We start from the raw sequence: 20,316 nt of genomic DNA on the forward strand, positions 1-20,316 counted from the left end.
GTACTGCTTTGCATTTGGTACTAAATTAATGTTGTTAGACAAAGTAACATAAACATTTAACAGCGTAGATGTTGATAACTATTGTTGGACTATCTCAGAGCTTTATGATGCTACATATCACAGCAGAACTTATAGTGATCAAGTGAGAACACCAGATAGCTTTATAAATTGCATATAAAGTAATTGAGGACGAGATTTCTGCTTTTTCAGCTTAGTAAGTGTTGTGGTTTGACAACTAGCCTGGCGCGAGTGTTTTAGGGTATCTGCTCTCTCCAGGAGGGCCACTGGTCTATGCCCAGACAACTCCAGCACTGTATATAGCTTTGTCATTTTTGGTGGGTTTCCCCAACACAAGCACAAGAGAATTACCCAGTAATTAGACTGAATGGGCTGTGGGCTCTCCACTTTGAATATACTCCAGTTTGGAAGTGCATTAGCATTGATGCACTTCCACAGCATATTTTTAACAGGGTACTTTAGTGCACCACCACCTTCTGCTTATGTTGACATTGCACATCTGCTCCTGCTGTCAGTCTGTACTGGCACAAGCAATACAGAGGTTTAGCAGCTCATTGAAATTGGTGTTGGCTAGAAAATGCTTCCATGGTAGGCATTTCATCCTGCCCAAACTGCTTTAACAAATGTTAAGCCATGTCACTTTTTGCCCTTTGCCTCATTCCTTGTAAAGCTGTGCTGACTGGGGTTAGGTAAGGGCAGTTGGCTTTACTAGACACTGCTTACTCTGGTGGGGGACACCACTCCCCTTCCCTCTTCCCCGTACAACCTTCCTTTATTTGTCTGTGATGAAAAACTCAGCTTTCCTTTCAGTGTTTTGGGCACAGCACAGCTGTGGTATAAAGCAGGATAGCTACAGCTGCAGAAAGTGTGGCTTGCAAAAAAGCTCCTTCTGACAACATTTGTGTTTCCTCATGCCTTATTTCCCTCACCTGAATCAACAGACAACAACCTTTCCTCCACCTCCATTCCACTTGCTATGTCTAGAGATGGTAGCTGGTGCTGAAGAGTTGGACAAGTTGGGCTAATTTATCTTTTTGAACATTTGAATCTAAGGGACTTATGCATATTCTATGAGATATTGAATGTGCAGTCTTGAACGTGCCTCTAAGCTGCTACTGCTCCTACAGCTTCCACAGTGAGGCTCAGAGGGAGTGTCTGGATTTTCTGCATAACATGAGAGAGATTAAATTTTCTACAGAGGCCATCCACAATGCTTAGCAGCACCCCAGCTATAAAACTCTGAATTGCAGATGTGCTTAACTTATTACTGCATGGGCAAGAAGAAAAGAAAGAAAATACAGTTCCCTTCTTTTATTTAATACACTCATGTAACCTCCATTTCTGTCTAATATTGCAGTCCAGACTGGTATGATAGGGATTGAAATGTAGCATAAAGCAGAATACCGACGCTTGGAATGTCATGATTTCTGATGCATGAAAACTTACTTTTTAGTTGTTAACAAGCTATGGAACTAGGGGGTGAGCACATTCACGGTAGTGAATACTGCACTTAAGATGGCATAAGCAAATTTGTCCTTGAGGGAAATTACTATTGAAGAAAATGCCAATGTATTTGTGATAGTGTAATTCCACGGTCTTCACACCCCCCAAAGGCATTTTGCTTGATGGGATAGTCCATATCACCATTCTTCCACTGAAGCACCATGTGGCCAAAGAACTATAACTCGTCAAAGTATGTTAAACATTTTCAGTGAAACTGAAAATGTTCTTCATTGATCTGGAATAAGGGTTTGAAGCTGGTTTTCCCACCTCTCAGGCAATCAGAAAATTACTTCTCTTCAGAGTGAGACAAATATACTAAATCCAGTTTCTTTCCTGATTTATCTCCAGGGGCCATGCAAGAAATCTAGAGAGACTGTCCAAGCCAAGGCACTACCCTTCTAACAGAGGCACTGAACTCCTACAAGCAAAGACGAGGCAAAATCTCCTTAGTTTTCTTTTTAGAAGGAGAAAGGATGAAAGCAAAAGGTCACGTTTCATAGAATCTTTTTATCAGAGGGTTTTTATGGGAGACTAGAAGATAATGAAATAAAACAAAACACAAGACACATAACGCTCACAAATAGAGCATTCTCCAGGGACTATATATTTTTCAAGAATTCTATGACAAATTTCCAGTACTGGAAAAGTTCTTTTCTCCTCTGTCATCAACTGAGTTACCAGCTTTTGCTCTCCAGCTATATTTTCCTTCTAACAGCCTGCATGAAAAACAAAAACAAACCCAAATTTTTTGGCAGGAATATGTTTTTACTGCATGGTTTACCATCTTTGCTAGGGTTTTGGGTCTGGCTTCTCAGATCACTCCAACCATCCTAGAAGCACTGCAGGTGACAGAATGATAGTATTACTAATGCAAACCCAGGAGCCAGTTCAGGGATATGACACTTTCTGATATAAGAGATATATCAAGCAGCTAGCAATACAATTTTTAAGCCAGTCTGAGAACAGACAAGGAATACAGCTCTGTTCTGATTTACACCAGTATTGCATCTTTACTTTCAAGGAGTTGGCAGTGATCTCCTCTGATATGACAAATAAGACTCATTCAGCTGCATCTTTGTACAGGAAATTTTCTATTTCTAAATACATCAAGCTGTGCTCCTCTTGTTTCTAGCCCTCATCACTACACTGAAGTAAGGATCCAAGTAGATGTTCTCTGGCTGACAGATCAGCATATTAACGTATATAAGAGCAAGTATCAGAGAGCAAAGTAATCCTTAGGCTGTCTGCTTTGCAAAATAATCTTTTTGATCCTGAGAAAGAGAATGGCTAGGAATTCTCAGTCCTGTAGCTCGCCCCATGCTTTCCACAGTGGGCTATGTATTCCCCATACCGATATGCTACAGCCATTGGGTAGCTTGGCTTTACCAGGATTCATGTCCTAGGACATGACATGATGCAACTGGTTCTCTGATTTTTCTGTAAATATAATTTTTCATGGGCTGTAGCTACTGCTTACTTTCATGAAAAAGAACTGAAAAGTAGAAACTGAAATGTTGCAGGGAACTGGCTTCCACATCAGGGCCATCTGAGGTCTCTCATACTTGAAACTTCATGGATAAAGGCAGGCCCTCTCATGGCAAAGGCTCCTACTGACTGACAAATAAAGGAATCGTTTCAGGTATAAGCCACAAAGACTCTGTGACTATTGCTCTGGGGATTGTATATATCACCCTAACTGACTGGCTAGACAAATATGATGTTGCGGTATATAATGACGTGCAGAATGCACATGCTTTAGTGACTTCATGACAATTTTGAAAGGAGAAAACTTTTGAACTACTCTTGCTTAACTGGAGACACTTAAAAAGAAATAGAGTGTTTAGAACAGAGGGGGAAATGAAGCAGAGTAAGACAGAAAATACTAGACTGCTATGGATAACTTTTTCTGGTTAATTTTTGGAAAGGGAACTGCTGAGGATTTCTTGGCTGAGCGAAGGCATGTGAGCAATCCAGCCGTTATGTGGGAACGAAGCATAAGTTTACAAAATACTGGAGCAGACAAGGACGCTGTGTCCTTGTACGCTGGGAAAAAGGAAGATAAGAAGACCCTGACAAACAACACCTGGATGCTGAAGGATGAGATCAGTAACTGCTGGACACCTCGTGAAGAAGTTTGCGCAGCCAATAGAGAATAAGATAGTGTCGCATGAAACGGGGTATCGTACCAATTAGAGTATTGTATAAGGCGCGTGGACATAGAAGCTTAGCCAATAATAATGTTATAGCTAGCGCGTGCTATCACCTTTTTTCTATATAAACCCTGTAAAACCCTGTAATAAAGGAGAATGACCATACTCATATTGAGACTCCATCGCTACTCCGGGACCATCTTCCCACTCTGACAGGGAACAACTGCCCCTTGTGAGGCAGAGGAAGATGTATATGAGTTACTTTCTAAAACAAAACCAAATGCCAATGCAGTAGGGACTAGCAACCGAATTCACACCTGGCCCGAGACCTCTGCAGAAGTCAGATGCCTGTTCAGCATCTACACACATTCACTCATGTGAGTTCAGACCCATCTGAGACGAACAAGTACTCTGAGAAGTTGTGCATGCAAATTTTCAGTGACCAGATGGTGATTAGGAGCTTTTGAGCTTTCTTTTCTGCCTTCTTGCCTGACGTTTGACTTCAAGGCCGCAATATCAGGTTTTCCTCTACAAGTTTTGACCTGAAACCTTCTTTTCCTGTTATCAATATTGATCTGATGAGTTTTAAGAAAGTGATGAATGTCCTTAAAACATTCGGCCCTTCTTTCCAAGTAAAAAGCCATGTCATACTGAAGAAACTAATCATATATTAAATTTCAACAGATGATCGCACGTTGACAAACCTACTTGTACTTTCATTTTACGTAGTCTTAGGTTGGTATCTGAGCAAATGACCAGTCTTCTACTCCGTAGAGGATTTGACTGTTCATGAGAGTAAAGTGTAAGAAAATTCGTTACTCTAAATAGGGAGGACCGCTTTAAGCAGGGTGTTCATCCTCCTCACTTTGTTTTCTTTGTAATAACATTGGGGTATTTCAGAGTAATGTGTTTCTCACTTGCACTGTTTAAGAGCCTAGGGATTATTAACTTTATTTAATATTACACTATTTCATACACATTTTCGGTTTTGCTCTGTTAGGGAGTAGCTTGCTCTTTTAACACACCAATAGGCATTCATTTGCTGTGGGTGAAATCCAGCCATTTTCAGTAAGAAATAGTGTATCTGGGAGTTGATTTCCCTTCAACCTCTGGTTGCTTCCTTGGTGTACTATTTCTAAAGACACATGAAACAGATTGACTGTCTTACCTGTCAGCAGCCTACTGTAATAAAATATTTTATATTACTTTAGAATAATGAGAGTTTCTGCAGGCAATGCTGTATGATTCATATCTAAAACCAATATCAGACATACAGCTTACTGACCTCTGTACCTAATTCTAAAGTTTGCCGATCTCACACACAGTCCTCTTAAATCAATGAGAACAATGCTAGTGATTTAAATTCTTGGTTGATTGGGTCTAGCCTATCTTACCTTTGCAAATGAAGCAACTGAATACAGAGTTATGTAATTAATGCTATATAGTGTCTAGTATAAATGCCTTTTTTAAAATAAGAATGCAGTGTGGCTTGAAGGCCTCCAAGATGTTCACTCACTCTGTGAGTTAATTTGTCACACCTGGGAACTCATAATTATGAATGAAAAGAACTTAATATGTCTTGAAAGAAGAGAAGTTAATTCTGCTGGAAGTAAACACTTATTGGAAGAAAACTTACTACTTTTGACTTCAGTGTCTCGTGCAAAAAGTAACAAAAAATTCTTGAGAGTTTTGGGGTTTCATTAATAAAAGTAAGAAATTAATTTTAGTGAGCTGAGTTTTACAATTTGCATGAGTAAATACATAATGGAAGACCCGTCAGGTACTTTTCCTAGCTATTGCCTTTGTCTTATTGCATTAAAATTAATTTTATTCACTTAGCCCGAGATACATTATTTGACCACAAAAGCATTCAACAGGAAACATTTATGCCCTAAATAATTTAGTAAGGAGAAGAATTTAGATTGCTTGGCTTACTTTAAATAATTTAGAGATGATAGTAAAGGACATTGTAATCCAACAATAATTGAAAAGTAAAAATTATTAGAAATAAATCTTTATATTTAATCCTATTTTTCTTTCTTCTTGCATTAATTTGCTTAGGGGTGATGAATCAGGAAATAATTGCATTAGAAGGAAATGGCTGTGAAAAAAACTTGCAGTTTAAGCTTCTTCTAGCTTATCAGCTCTGCTTTGAAAAATTGGTTTCAAATGAGTTAAAAGATTTATGAAATCCAATAAGTTTTCTGCTCAAGAAAAGCCGCACTGCAATAAGACATATACTGCCTGTCTCTCTTTGAGGCACTTTTTTTCCACTGGTGGAAGTATCATCTTACTGAAAACAAAGTTTTATTCAAAAACACACTCCCACCCCACACCACCCCAATCAGATATTAAGTTCAACAAAAATAATTATCCTTTAGTGACCTGAATTTTGAAACTATGTAAAAGAAATATGCTGCAGGGTAATGGTCTCTGGTAGCTGACAGAGTTACATTTCAATCTGGAGGAAAAAACCTGTTGTGACTACACAAAACAAGGAAGGGTTATATGACCAGTCAGATGGGTTAACTACAAGTTGTTATTTTTATTATCGATCATGATCTGTTCAAAGTAGGCAAATAATGATCATTAGAAAGTCATCAAATGTCATAATTTAAAGGTGAACCCTCATCAAATTACCACTTGAAAGTGGCTATTTTACTTTATAAGTATTAAATCTGGTGGAGGGATTCTCGTCTGTCAGATATGGGAGAAATTCCTCTCTGATCTCAAGTCAGGTAAATTATAAATGAGTGAGGATGACAAAACTATGAAGCATCATGTAAATCTGAGTACTGTCTGAGGTAACTCCCAGTAAAAACTTTATACTCTTTCTGTTTGGCTATCTGCCCCTGATTTGAGCCAAAGTCTGAGACTTTGAAGAACATCTAGACTCTGTCTTACCCCCAAAGTTCATTTGCATTTTAATTTTCCCCATCATATGACACGTGGAAGTAGCACACAGCAGGACAGAGGTGGTGTACTCCAGCAAAAAGCCGCCAAACCTCTGGGATGACATATTTATGTTAAACCTTATGCATCAGTAGAGCTGCACTGGCAATGAGTGCTTTATAGTGCCTCAGGGATCTAATCAGACAGACAGGACATAAGATCAATACCTTAGTCTGCAAAATCAAAGGACTCAGTAAAAACTTGTCATTTTTTTGTTAAATATAAGCACAAAAATAATGAACAATCATCATCATTACTCATATATTTGAGATATTACAATCATTGCTTTTAGTATTATAGGAAAATCAAGCTTCCTCTCATTACAGCTTAATGGTAATAGCTGATGCTGATAAGTTTTCTTTTTCATCATAAACACAGAATAAAATCTACTAGACTACTATCAAGCAACAGAACTGTACTTTTAAACATAAGTAGAATATTACTATCATTATTATTCCCTCCATCAGTTAGGAACTCAGGAGAAGCAAGAATAACTAAAGCAAGATTAACAGACAAACCTATCACAAAGTTTATTCTGTAATCCTCTTCCTCAGTGTTTTAGAGAAACCCATTAACATGCTTTCTGCGGGATGTAGATTGTCACAATAGGGCTCCTTGCTATTTGGTGTCGTATTCTTGCAATGCTGCTGGCAGCGCACACAGTGCACGGAGACGATTGGTGCTGCGCTGCCTTTTTCCACATCCCACATTCTTTTACCAGTTTGGGACATAATGATCCTAAATTTGTCAGCCTTTTCTCACATTCTTGATCAAATATTCACATCCTGTATCAAAAAGTTAACAATAAAATCCTCTCCTCTTTTTATAGCCACCATATCTGATCTTCCAGGACATACTTCACAAGCAATACAGTTTGAAAAACCTTATAATATTTTTCCACATTTATTCTCCACTCCTTTATCAGGTCTATGATGGCAATAAGTCTTTCCTATTGCAGCCTATACTTCTTGCAGAGCACCTAATGCTCAATAATGCCAAATATGTCATGCCACCCTTTACGCTTACCTTCAGCCAACTTGGTATATCTACTTATTGTAGGATTTATAGCCTCAGGGCCTAGCCACAAATCCTATTGTCCTGTCTTGGAGATTTCTTACCATCTGTCTTTGCTGTACTATAACTTGTGGTCCAGAATACCTTGCTATACCATAACCTGGTTTTAGAATTTGATCCCAGATTCACTCATTTCATCTTCTTTCCCTCACAGAGTTTATCTGCCCTGCTTAACAGAAGTAGTTTATTCCACCCTGCTCTCCTAAATCCTCAGCTGGTGTCAGCCTGTGCCCTCCACTCCTCCTGACAGCCAGCTTGAGTGGGACTATTAACCTCCTGGAATGAACTGTCTTCATCCAATGTACACCTGCAGAGAAACAGTATAAAGCCAAAGTAGTCAATATATATATTTTTTTTTTTTTTTTTTGGCTTAGATACATAGTAAGCTTTATTTTCAAGAGTTTTACTAAATCCCCAAAGCACTTTTTTCCCAACATGACATTTCATATTGATAATAACAGTAATAATTACAAACTGATAAAGGACTTCTTGGCTGTGAATCTGAAAGTGTTTCATAAACAGTGAAGATCAGCACAGCAATTCTGAATGGTAAGCCAGATTTAACATTGCTGTTTTAACATCACTGCTTGCCTCAGAGGCACAGAAGGAGAGAAAATTAATCCAAACCTCCAGACAAAACCAATCTTTGCTGATGCCTGGATTCCTGTAGATGTTATCAGGGAGAAATTGGAATACACTAAATCTTCCCCCCTAAAAAAAATTCTTTGAAGTATTTCCCCCCCTTTTTTAAGTATAAGGTTTTTCCAAAAGCTTTATATCTGAAAAACTAGCAATTTCTGACTTTCCTTCTTTCCTTCTTCAGTTGATGTTATTAGATACCTAGAAATAATTAAATGGTTAAACATAGCTATAACATGTCTGTTTTAACTTTTTAAATCTGATTGTGCCTAAAAATCCAATATGTTTTAAAATAAAGTGAAAATTTGAACTTCCTGTTGTAAATTTGCTACCCAACACTGAGCAGTATATTCACCATGTCATCACCGTTCATGAGAGATAGATGTCAATAGTGACATGGTGGTAGCAAGTTTGGTAACTTTTTTTTATCTTTATCAGCATTTGATTCTCTGACATTAAAATACTATTAATATTTTCAGCAGTCATTACATTCTGAGTGTTTTTTACATGACAGCTCAAAAGGATCATATCATGTCTGCAGAAGCAAGTATTTATGTTTCATACTAAGAGAGGTTGTCACAAGTTTTTGGAAAACTTTTTCAGTTTTGAGCATTTGTGCGTAGTGATACTTTTTTCTCCTGTAAGATGCAGTTGGAACTGGCTGCAAGTATTTTGTCATTTCGCACAAGGATATAAGAATTTTAAAGTGCTGTTTCTATTGACCAAATACTGGGACATATCTTATCCATGAAGGACCACTATTACCTTAACTGCAAGAGAAAGACCTTAATGATGACATATGCATTAGCTGGATACTTTGTCTAATTGAAGGAAAAATAACAACCATCCTTCATGGATGAAATAGTTTATGTGTTTTGCTATTAAATGAAATCAACCAAATTAAGATTACTAACTAACTACGTTTTACCTTCCTACTCTCATGCACTTTTGTTCTAGAGTTTGATATGTGTGCAATCTGTTCAGAATGTTTTCTTTCATCTGAAGGGAGATTAGGAAAAAACAGAAGTATTATTTATCACAAGTGACATCAGTTATTGGCTGAAAACCCACATAGCTAAAAACAAAGCGTGGAATAATAAAGCCCCATTTTCCTTCATTTGTTTCTGAAGAAAATAATAGAAATGCTTGTCCCATCATCCTCAGCAATCTGATTTGCTAGTCTCACAGTGCCATCTGGCATTCTTATTTTTATTGCAAAATTCTCAGAGGTGGGCCCAAAGCTATGTTTAGAAGGACGCTTTCCTGGCACAATACTTATGACTTGCTCTAGACTTTACCGGACCAGACCAGTTTACATTCTTCTTTAGCACTTTCAGTCCTGCATGAGACATTGTGCAAGACTGCAGCACTTCAGCAGAGGCTTTGGATATCGCGTTATGCCCCACATTCGACCATGCCTTCTCCAGCCCGCTTGCAGGACGACACAGTGAGTGTCTTTGATGTTGTAGCACCTATTGCTACAAATCCTCATGTACCTCCATGAATTGGCCAAAATCTGTGCCATAACTAGGAAAACACATCAGATCTTAGATAATGCTTCTGTATTTCACAAAATAAACAACTACCTGTCATATTACTCATGATTACCATGATTTTTTGCTACAGTTTTGAATTAACTTTTAGCATTTTGCTTTATATGATCTATTTAAAGCTTAGAAATTCTTACTGGTAAGACCTACAGCTTATACAAAGTATTTCAAATAAGATACAAACATTTCTGTTCACAGCTAAAAATACAAAGGAAATTTATAAGCATTCTGTGTAGAATGAGAGACTGGATGTCTTCAGTTACGTTTTCTCGGTAACAACTTCTTTATTTCAGAAAAAACCGAGCCGAAGAACTTTGTCATCTATACAAAATATACATTTAATCAGTAGCAGTGTTTATATTTAGTAATTAACAGATGTCTAGTATGCTGGAGAGAGAAGTCTCTGTCAGTATAGTTCAGTGTGCAACAAAAAAAACTAAGGTGGACTTGTTTAAGTTATTCTAATACCTAAATGATCAATAGCATAGCAAGTGCAGATAAATTAATTCTATTAACTTAGGTCATATAGTATAGAATGTAATCTAGTATTCATGCCTCTGTAGAGGTGTGTGTGTGTGTGTATATATATAACTATATCTATCTCTTTAATTTTATTCAAATAACAGTTATGTTGTTCTCTGACTCCTGCTCCAACGATTTTAGATACCATAAGCCAGAAATAACACCTGAATTTGAAAACTCCTTTCGCTTCTGGGAAAATTCCTCTACTTCAGACCCCAGATCCCAATAGAGCAGCTGGATAAACCTCAGATTTCTTATTCTTTTGTTCTCCTATACTAAGAGCTGTTCACAACTGCTGATTTTTAATGACTTATCTACTTATTGAAAGACACTGAGTGCCTCCTCATCATCCCTTCGGCAAAGATGTACGTGGAAGAACATTATAAGTGTGTCTAGCCTGACTTTTGGGGATCTCTCTAAAGCTGCCCTCAACATCAGACGCAAGCTCTGTCCTGACAGTGGTCTGAAAGTGTGACCCCATGCAGGGGTGGAAACTGTCCTCTAAGACACAGTTTGTCATATGCCTGACACAAGCTTGTTGTCAGTATAGCCTTAGTGTAATGAACACATGTTCTGCTGTATGGTCCAAAAATATAAGCAACAGAAGCCTGGAGGGAGAGTTTGCTTTTTTTATATAACTTGTATCTCGTAAAAAGAGGCAGGTTTTCAATATGCAGCTCCTTCTTTAGGTCTGAAAAAAAGCCCAACCAATTTCAGAGCTAAATATGAGTTGAAACCAATTGATTCAGGTTTATTTAGATATGCCTCAGACCGGAGGTATCTGGTTTCTGAGGAGTGGAGGCAGTATCAGGAGGTGAAAGTGTGGGAACAGGAACGGGTGGGATGATAAGGTAGTTATCTCTCAGGGGTAAGAGGGACAGAAGTAGCACATAGCCTGTTATGGACACAGACAGATAGGAACAAGGGATAATATAATGTGTCATAAAAACAGTACCACTTTCAACTTGATGGTTTTGGTGTCCAGTAGAATTAAGAATTTTAAATTACAAGTTTGTCTTCACAAGGTGTTTTACAGATTTTTCTTGAGGAGCAGGATACAACCAATCCTCCATTGCAATTGAATTGTTTAGCTTCTCTTTCTGTCTCAAAAAGCAATGAGGTAAACTGGAAAACTTGTATTCTTGCAGTGCTTGAACACAGCAAGCACAGTCAGGGTGATTTATCCTGGACCATATACATTCATGGAGATTGTAGGACAATCCTTCTCACAAGGTCGCATGTTCAGCCACTTACTCACCTCTAGTGCTCTCCAATAACACTCCACCTAGTGAATGTCTTAATGCCAATTCTTACACGAGAAAGATTATACCAATTCAGCACTTAAATTAGTGAAATCTAGCATGTTAAGTAAAATTTTAACAGGAAACAGTGCTTGCCCATAACAAGTAGAAGCTGTGTATTCAGTTATCTGTCAGATGTCTTTAAAATAACCACAAATAAAAATCCCTCCACAAATGAGTATGTTCACATCAGTCATTTAATTTTAGTTTTTTTGCTATATCCAAAGCAATTTTGAAAGAACCAATAAAATATTGTCCTAAATCATGCTGTTTCAAACATTTCCCATATATTTAGCTGGATGCTTTATAGCCTTTCAGTCACTGCACAAAGGACAGACCCTTCACCGCTTTTCTTCTCTTTTGCCCATATTTATCTCATCTCAAGGACAATGGGAGTTTGCAAACTGTGTTCTCTTTCAGTGTGTTCTCAGAGGCACAACCTAAGGGTGTCCTACGTAGACCTCACATCTTCCTCTCTACAACCCTGGAAGGCTCCTTGCTACATTTTACTGTGTCTGCTAACTTCTCAGATTTCCTTCTATTATGGAAATTCTTCAGTCTTTTTCTTTCTTTTGTACCAAAGAACCTTGAGTTGTTCAGAGATCTGGGTTTGCCCTTATTGAAAGAGAATAAAAAGAAACAGCCACCTTTCTGGTCTGAGCCAGGGCAGAGTAACTTCACACAGACTCATTACTCCTTGGATAGGGAATTACATGAAATTTTGAGATCATGTCTAATTTGTTGTTTGCTGGACATTTTTGTGTTCTGGAAGGCAACTGCTCATCTTGCTATGCTGAACAGTGTCCCTCTGAAGTACATGATGAAAGTTAAATCTTATCCCTTGGCTTCTTGACCAAGATACCTTTTAGGTATCCTTAATTCATCTCTAATTTCTACTGTGTCAGTAATCCAGCTAAGATAATTAAATAAGCAAAATTTGTGCATCCTTTATAGAAGTTATAGTATGTTACAGTTAAATTCCTAATCATTTGAACAGTGAAAAAGTATTTTGGCACAAAACATTACTGGAATCACAGTCTCCTAGTGTAAGTGAGGAGGAATTTTTTCTTTCTTTTAGAATTAAATGATTTTTTTTAATAGCAGAGAAAATTAACCTGATTAAATCTATCAGAGCCTTATAACAAATGGAAATTGCTGTCTCAGTCCGAAGTCAATGATCATATTAAATGCACATTGAAACTAAGAGCAATCCCAAAAATGGTATTTAAGTAGTGCTGATGTGTAACTTCACTAAAGAAGTCAGATAGTTCTCTGATGACACTGTGGTCTTAAGTTGCCTGTAATAAAGAAACAATGAGTTGATTTGCATTCTAGCATTAACTGTGAATGTCCTTGCTGTGAAATTATGAAATTATTATGTTCCTGATTTTTAATTTTTTTTTCTGTCCTATGATATTGGAAAAAATCACCATCCGGTACAAAGAAATTCGTAATAGCTACACAAAAGCCATGTCCTTTCTTCTTAATATAACATAATTTATGCATAAATTTTATTTCTGAGAAGCAAAAGGACAAAGCAGAATAGCCCTAACCAAGAAGTAGTCTGTTAGGCAAACCAGATTAGACAGTGAGACTGTGAGAACTGTAACGGGAAAAAATAATGATACATAATACTGTAGTTTCTTTTACTTATGCCATGTGGCCTTTTATGGAGTTTCTAGCAAGTTTAGGATTTTTAGCACTGTACTTTCTGCTGCAAACTATTCTTTGTATTACTGAAGGAGATCCTCTACAGCAATTGAACTCGTAAATGCATTTTTAGGATAGATTTTTGGCAGCACTGGTTTCTGTAAAAAAAGAAAGTATTTGAGACTTGTACACAGTAAGAGCTGTAGATAAGACAGAGAGTGGGCAGAAATGTTGCCTAGATGTGTTCAAAGTTATTTGATCTGGAGGTAGTCATTTGTTGTTCTATTTTTATTTCATTGGGAAAGGTCATGGAATCCTGAAAAATATTTCTGGAAAATGACAGACTGCCTGTAGTAATCATGCAAAGAGGAGATGTCTTCCTGACTGAATGGAACAGAAATTGTGGCACAGCAAAAGGGATGTTGAAGGATTTTTAGAGCAATCCTAAAGTAATTGGTATTAGAAACAGAAGGGCAGAAGTATTATTTAATTCTAGGGAAGTAGAGATACCTTTGAGAAATGAAGATCAGTCAAGAGTTGTCATTGCTTCTCTCTAACCTTGCTTAATGATGTATCAATATGAATGATCTAAGTAAGATGGAGATTGTTGTAAATGAGAAGTATGATGAGCAGGACTGAACAAGCAGCGAAACCACTCCTGTTTCAGAAAAGTTGTTGATTTCCTTTGGATTTGAAGTTCCTGCTCAAAAATAGATGCTCGTTGTTAATATACCTCTCTTACTCCAGGGGTTTACTCAATCTAATTTAAGCTGCTCTACGCTCATGACTTAAGTGCATATCATATATCACAAGAGATCAGTTAGATGAGTTGGCTGAATTTTAATGAAGTGGTGGAAGAAATCCCCTTTGTGAGGGTTCCTGGTGACCCAGTGCAATAGCTCAGATGCCAAAGCCGCACAAATATTCCTTAGCATCACTTGGCCCTAAATCCATTTACTTGGAAGAAAATACTTTCTGCTTAGATCTTTCACACCTAATGTCACACGTGGCCATAGTATCTGCAGTGAGAACAGGCCCTGGCCTATTATGTTACCCAGTATATCAATCTGAAATTTGACACAAGGGAACTATGTAACCTCTGCAATATGACACACATTGGAACCATTACCTCAGCAACTCATGATCTCTGTGGAAGGTGAATAAAATATTGACTGTCAAAAAAAAAATGCTGATGCTGATCTCAGTTTGGAAGGTACCTTAACAACTTTGGCACACATTTATTATAGACCTGGAAGTCAACAAGACCGTTTTAGCGTATACTGGGGATTTGGCTAGTTCTCCATCCTCAGAGATAAGATGATATCAGTGAGGGAATGGAGATAAATAATTTGTCTATTGCTAAATCCTTGAAAAATTGTGAAAGAACCAGGTTTTCAAAGTAAAGTCTACTTCTTCCCATTTTGAACTGAGGAATACTAACAAACAAATAGATAGGATTTTACTAGTAGGGCAATCCAAGATATTGGCTGCTCACAGGAAAAAGGAAAGCGTATATATTCTGCCACTAATTCCAAAGATCACATTTCATTTTGGAATTAAAATGTTCATTTGTAATATACCACGTAAGTTAACAGGCTTGAAGAAAGTGAGAAATAAAGAAAATACCTAAGAAACTCCAAACGCCCAAAGCTGGGGCTGCTATTTCCTTCTCACTTCTTCAGTCTTGTTTGACAAAGCCAGGCCTACCGGCAGAGCTGCTGAGTGCCTTTAGCTCGAGCACCTCTTGGAGGACCTCTTGAAGCACCTCCCAGAAGAGGTCCAAAGTGAGAGCAGAAGAGAGCTGAAGTGCTTTGCTTTCTTACCGCTGTACTGAATCATGGATAAGGTGGACAGAAGACAGGAAAGAACCTGCCTTTGGCAGGACGGAGCCTAATGCCTCTGTTAGATCTGCACCGTTCCTTACGAGTGCCGCGTGCTTGGTGTTCCTCACTGAGAAAGCACGCAGTCACGTGTAGGTGGAGTTACAGTCAAAACCCGCTAGGTATGGTTTGTGCTCTGAACTTTCACGTCACAATGACAGCCATTTCTGGAAGTATGAAATACACTGTTTGTAATATTGGCAATGAACTGCAGGGATTAGAAGAAATATCACCAACAATATACTAGAAAACAGTGATATCACAACTTTGATGAAAATGATGGAAACAGCGTCTGGAGCACAGCAGAGGAAAATGCTCTTCCTAACACTGTTGTAAATAAGAACCCAACAGAATAGGTAGAAGTCCATGTGGGTTATGCTGTATATTATCAGTGAACTTCTGTCCTGAAAGCATTTTATTGTCAGCAGTTTTACAAGATACCAGAAGTAATTCAAAACAGTTAGGAAGCTCCTTAATGACCATATTGTTCACATGTTGGGCAAAATTTGTAGTCACACTGAGACAGCTAGTGATACCATGGACATGGCATTACACAGTGTTAAAATACACTTTCGTCATATTGTTGCCTTTTCTGATAATAAAAAAATGCACAAGAACAAAAGAAACCCAAGAAGCTGGCTGAACTTGCTGGTTGGTTGGGAGTGTTTTCGGCAGTCCCAGTTATTTCTGTCCCAGGGAATGCAGCTCTGCAAGCTCAGCCTCAAGCCCTCTTTTATCACGATGGCATAAGTCTCACTGCTTTTCCCAGAGCTGCTCTTGCTTCTTGAGGGCTCACAGCTAATGCTGTGTACCGCGATGTAAGAGGGAAGGATCTGTTTACTTGCCTGCTGTTTTCTCTGCTGGCAGCACAATTCCCTGTTTCCCTATTCTGTTGCTCAGAAAGCGTGTGTTGCTTTGATCAAAAATGAATTGTAAGAAAAAGACACAGTAATATCAGAGAAACAATTTCTGTTTGAATAAGAAACAGAATCACTATAGTTCCTGAAATCTTCAGGATAGTGTAAGGTTAAAAGTGAAGGACAAAGCCTCCAGCTCTGGAACAGTGGGTTTATGTTGTCACAAGAATAATTAGTTGCCTGTGGAAAAGGGCTGCTTTTTTTCATAGGAAATACATTGCACAGAGACAATCCAAACCACACTACTGGTGGACAAGGAGATGTCTGGTGAGCACCAGCAGAAGCTGAGGGCCTTCATTCACAAGCAGTTACAGAGAGGCACCCCAGGCAGAGATTAAAGGGACAAATAGTGAACTAACACAAAAGGGAGCCACTTATTTTTCTCTAATGTCTCCAAATCATAGCTTAAAAGAATCTTCTTCAAAGAAACAGTCTTCTTCAGCAAGTCAGTCTTTTCCAACCCAGAGGAACAAACAAATAGATAGTTGCTGTGGTGTTTTCTGACCCATGCAAATACTACGGCATTTAGGCTAGCAAAAATACATTAAACCACATTTTTAAAATGCTCGTGATTATTTGGATGATATAAACAGGTTTGAAAACATAAGAGTGGATCCATAGTGTTTAGACAACTGTAAATATATGTGGAAAATCTCTTCTGAAATGAAACCGTGCCTCAGCGTATTTTAAGTAGGTCATGGTCATGTTAATTATACACGAATATGTATATATATAGCATATACTATTGATATAGCATCTATATGTATATTCACATATACGAACAATAATGTTTACACCATAAGCAACCATATGGGCTTCTTTAAGCCTTCCCTTTCATGCTTTGATATGCATCATTGACTATTCATCATGCTAGTATTTAGAGTACATGCTTTTCAGGACACTGAATCATCCTTTATGCTTTCTGTGAAATATGTTTATTGAGGAAAATGCAATAAATAACAAGCGTGTTTACAAATAACATGATTTTTATATGAGCTTATCATTTTTCTGAGGTCTTCCAGCACCTCCCAGAGTTCAATAAGCAAGACTGATCATGATTTAGTAAGACAGAGATTATTTTCCCTCCAGACTTGGCTCTGAAACAGAACCAAACTAAAACATTATCTTTACAGGGCATTTCTGCACTCTGGCAAGAGATGGCAGATTATAAAGCTGTCGATGAGTTCATGTAGGAAGTTATCAAGGTAGAACTGTTTCTATATGAAAAATAATTCTTGTCATACAGAGAAAGCATGAAAATGTATTGATCACTGATGATGTTATGAATGGTGGATGAAAAGGTAAAATAAAGTGTGCTTGTATGGAATAAAAAAGAATTTACAGTAATTTCTATTTTCCCCTGTAAAAACAAATCCTGCTACTACAGTTTTCATTTGGCAATGATGATAAATTCATATCAGATAAATGTTTTAATAGTAATTACTCATCTTGGGGGTATATAAAGATTTTAGGCTGGGTTATAGAGAGGCAAAAAGCTTTCAGTTCCTAATTTCAAAACAATGTTGTTTCTCATGTTCCTTTTCTTTCCTTCCTCCATCCCCTAACCCCACACTGACTAGGCACAGCACTTCAAATCTGAGATAAAAAGTATTGTACGACATCTTGGGCTCCTGTAATTCCCACTGAAACACCATTAAGTAAAGGAGAGCTGTTGGGTATAAAACCTGCTGATCCTTAGGGATGACTTGGAGGACATTTTGCCTTTAATAGCTTCATCCCTTGCCAGACTATAATTCACTTACATTTCTGTCAACAGCCTCATCAATGTATGACTATGACTTTCATGAAAATTACGGTACTATAAAACTTCCTTTACTGTGTGATCTTAATTGATTGATACACAGGAGCAGAAAGACAACAGAACAATGATACCATATTATTTTGCCCTCTGCTCTCAATAACTCTGTCTGCTAGGAAATAAAATGACAGGCAGCACCTTTGCAAATGATTTTTACATGCCTTTGAAAAGACGATAAGCCAAAGGGCAAGTGACCTTAGCCAGCAGAAATCTACAAAGAGATCTTAGAAAGGCACCCTAAGTGAAACGTGTTGGTCGGGCTGGGGCTGATCAGTCAGTAGGTGAGTCAGATCTTGTGAGTAGGAGGGTTTATATGCCAGGGACTGCTTTAAAAAATAAGCCTTTGCAGGCTCTGAGCACTGGGAAAGCCTCGCATTTACTGGGGGACACTGACACCAATATGACAACCATAACTAACACAGGAAGAACCAGGTATTTTTGGCTGTGTACTTGAGGTTATCTGGATCACACAGTAAAACACAAAGGAAGACAAAGACATTTTGAGGATGGCTTTGGCCTTACCCTGAAGGTAATGGCATTTTGGTGAAGGAAGCCCTTGGGACCAAGACTGAGGCTGCCATGCGCAAGTTGTGCAAGAGAGGTGGAAATGAAAGCTGCCTTGCCCCAGTGTGGAAAGCTCAGCTTGCATTGACTGAGTCAGTGTGTGGTCACATTGGGACCAGCTGGTTATGAGGGAATTTAATTGGCTTCGGCAAAATTTGGGAAAAGACAGATGTTGCAGGGCTGGCTGTGTTCCTGCAACGTGATTGTCATAGTGTAATTTCCCGCTAGTGTGTTTCGCATCCTCAGAAGCCCAATTAACCAACTAAGCTTTGCTTGCAGCAAGCGGAACTAGGAATGCACTGGTTTTCCCTGGGGCAGCTACTTTCTTGTTTTCTGCATGCAAGGAAAATTAAAAAGTTGTCTTTTTTAGTTAACTGAACCAGAGCACCAGAACTTTATACTAGCAAGGCTTTAAAAAGAGGCTATTCTGTATATTCACAATGTCTTACATCTTCAGTGCACTCTAATGCTTTCCTTTCAAAATGACACACTTGGGATCTTTCATCCCTTTTGCTGGGCAGCACATGGCTTTATATCTGACTCAATCAACCCCCTCCCCCCAAGCCATTTCCAAAACACAGTGTCTTTAGCTGTACAGCAGTATGATCACCCTTTTCAGGACCTTAGACCTCTCATCTAGGTGATTCTGCTTACTTGTCTTCTCTGAATTCTTCTATTCCCCTTATATCTACCAAGATCAGCTGTACTACAGCCAACTCCACATACACAGAATTCTTTTAATTCTTTAAAGAGTTCAGGGAAGACACCAGAGGTGCTCCGCCCTACACAAGATGGTCTGTGTACTCTACCTCTTTCACACGGAGAGAAATGCATTGAATGCTGCATCTATTAAAGAACAAATCTGACAGTACAGATTTAGATTCTTCCTCTTATTGTCAAAAAACCAGTCTCCTAGTTTTCTCCTACCTTTCTCTAAGACAAGCTGTGTAGTTGAATTTCTTGCCAATGGTGGTCTAAAGGAAGGTGATGGTTCTCATTTGTATCAGCTACATCATATTTAGTCCAGCCATCAGCATTTCTTTTCTATGTAAGCCTTGTGCATTGCCAAAGATACTGTGAAGATACTTCTCATTCAAGTGACTGGCGTGTTTTAGAGAATGCTGTCCCTTAACACAGCATCCAGGATCCATACTGGAAATGAATTTAATAACCCTTATTCTATGGTAACAAGATGTGAAGATCGGCATTTGCAGACTGATTACCAACACACAGTCAACATCAAGAGTTTCCAGTGGAGCTCTGGATGACTTGAAAATGCATATGAGTAGCACCAACTTCTTCATCTGCAGAATCCAGATGTCTCAAGGGAGCAGAATGGTTCCTGGTCTTTGCAGCAACCCTAGAGCAAGGCTCCACTGTGAACCAGTGGAGAAGAAATGCATACACATAAAAATGAAAGTTATAAGGGACAGTTGCTAACTCTCCGTAAAATTCATGTAGCCAGGAAAGAAGGCATTTTATTTTTCATGATCTATCACCATCTATTGAGGTTCAAGGCTTACTAAAACTCCAAACTGAAAGTTTGTTATATATTAACTTAAAACAAAGTTCTAGTATGATCAGCAGTGAGAGCTGGAGACTCACAAATGGAAGAGGGGACTTCGCTCTAATACGAAATGTAACATTGGTACTATATGTGAATTTTTAGCATTGCCAGGTGTTCTTGGACATCCCCAAAGAAGCATGAATATAGCCATATACATCCTTTCATGTAGGTTAATAGGTTCAGGGAAGAAAACAGTTACTTTTGCAACGC

This window comes from Haliaeetus leucocephalus, unplaced genomic scaffold (assembly GCF_000737465.1).
Source record: "Haliaeetus leucocephalus isolate CR32 unplaced genomic scaffold, Haliaeetus_leucocephalus-4.0 Scaffold439, whole genome shotgun sequence".
Taxonomy (NCBI): Eukaryota; Metazoa; Chordata; class Aves; order Accipitriformes; family Accipitridae; genus Haliaeetus; species Haliaeetus leucocephalus.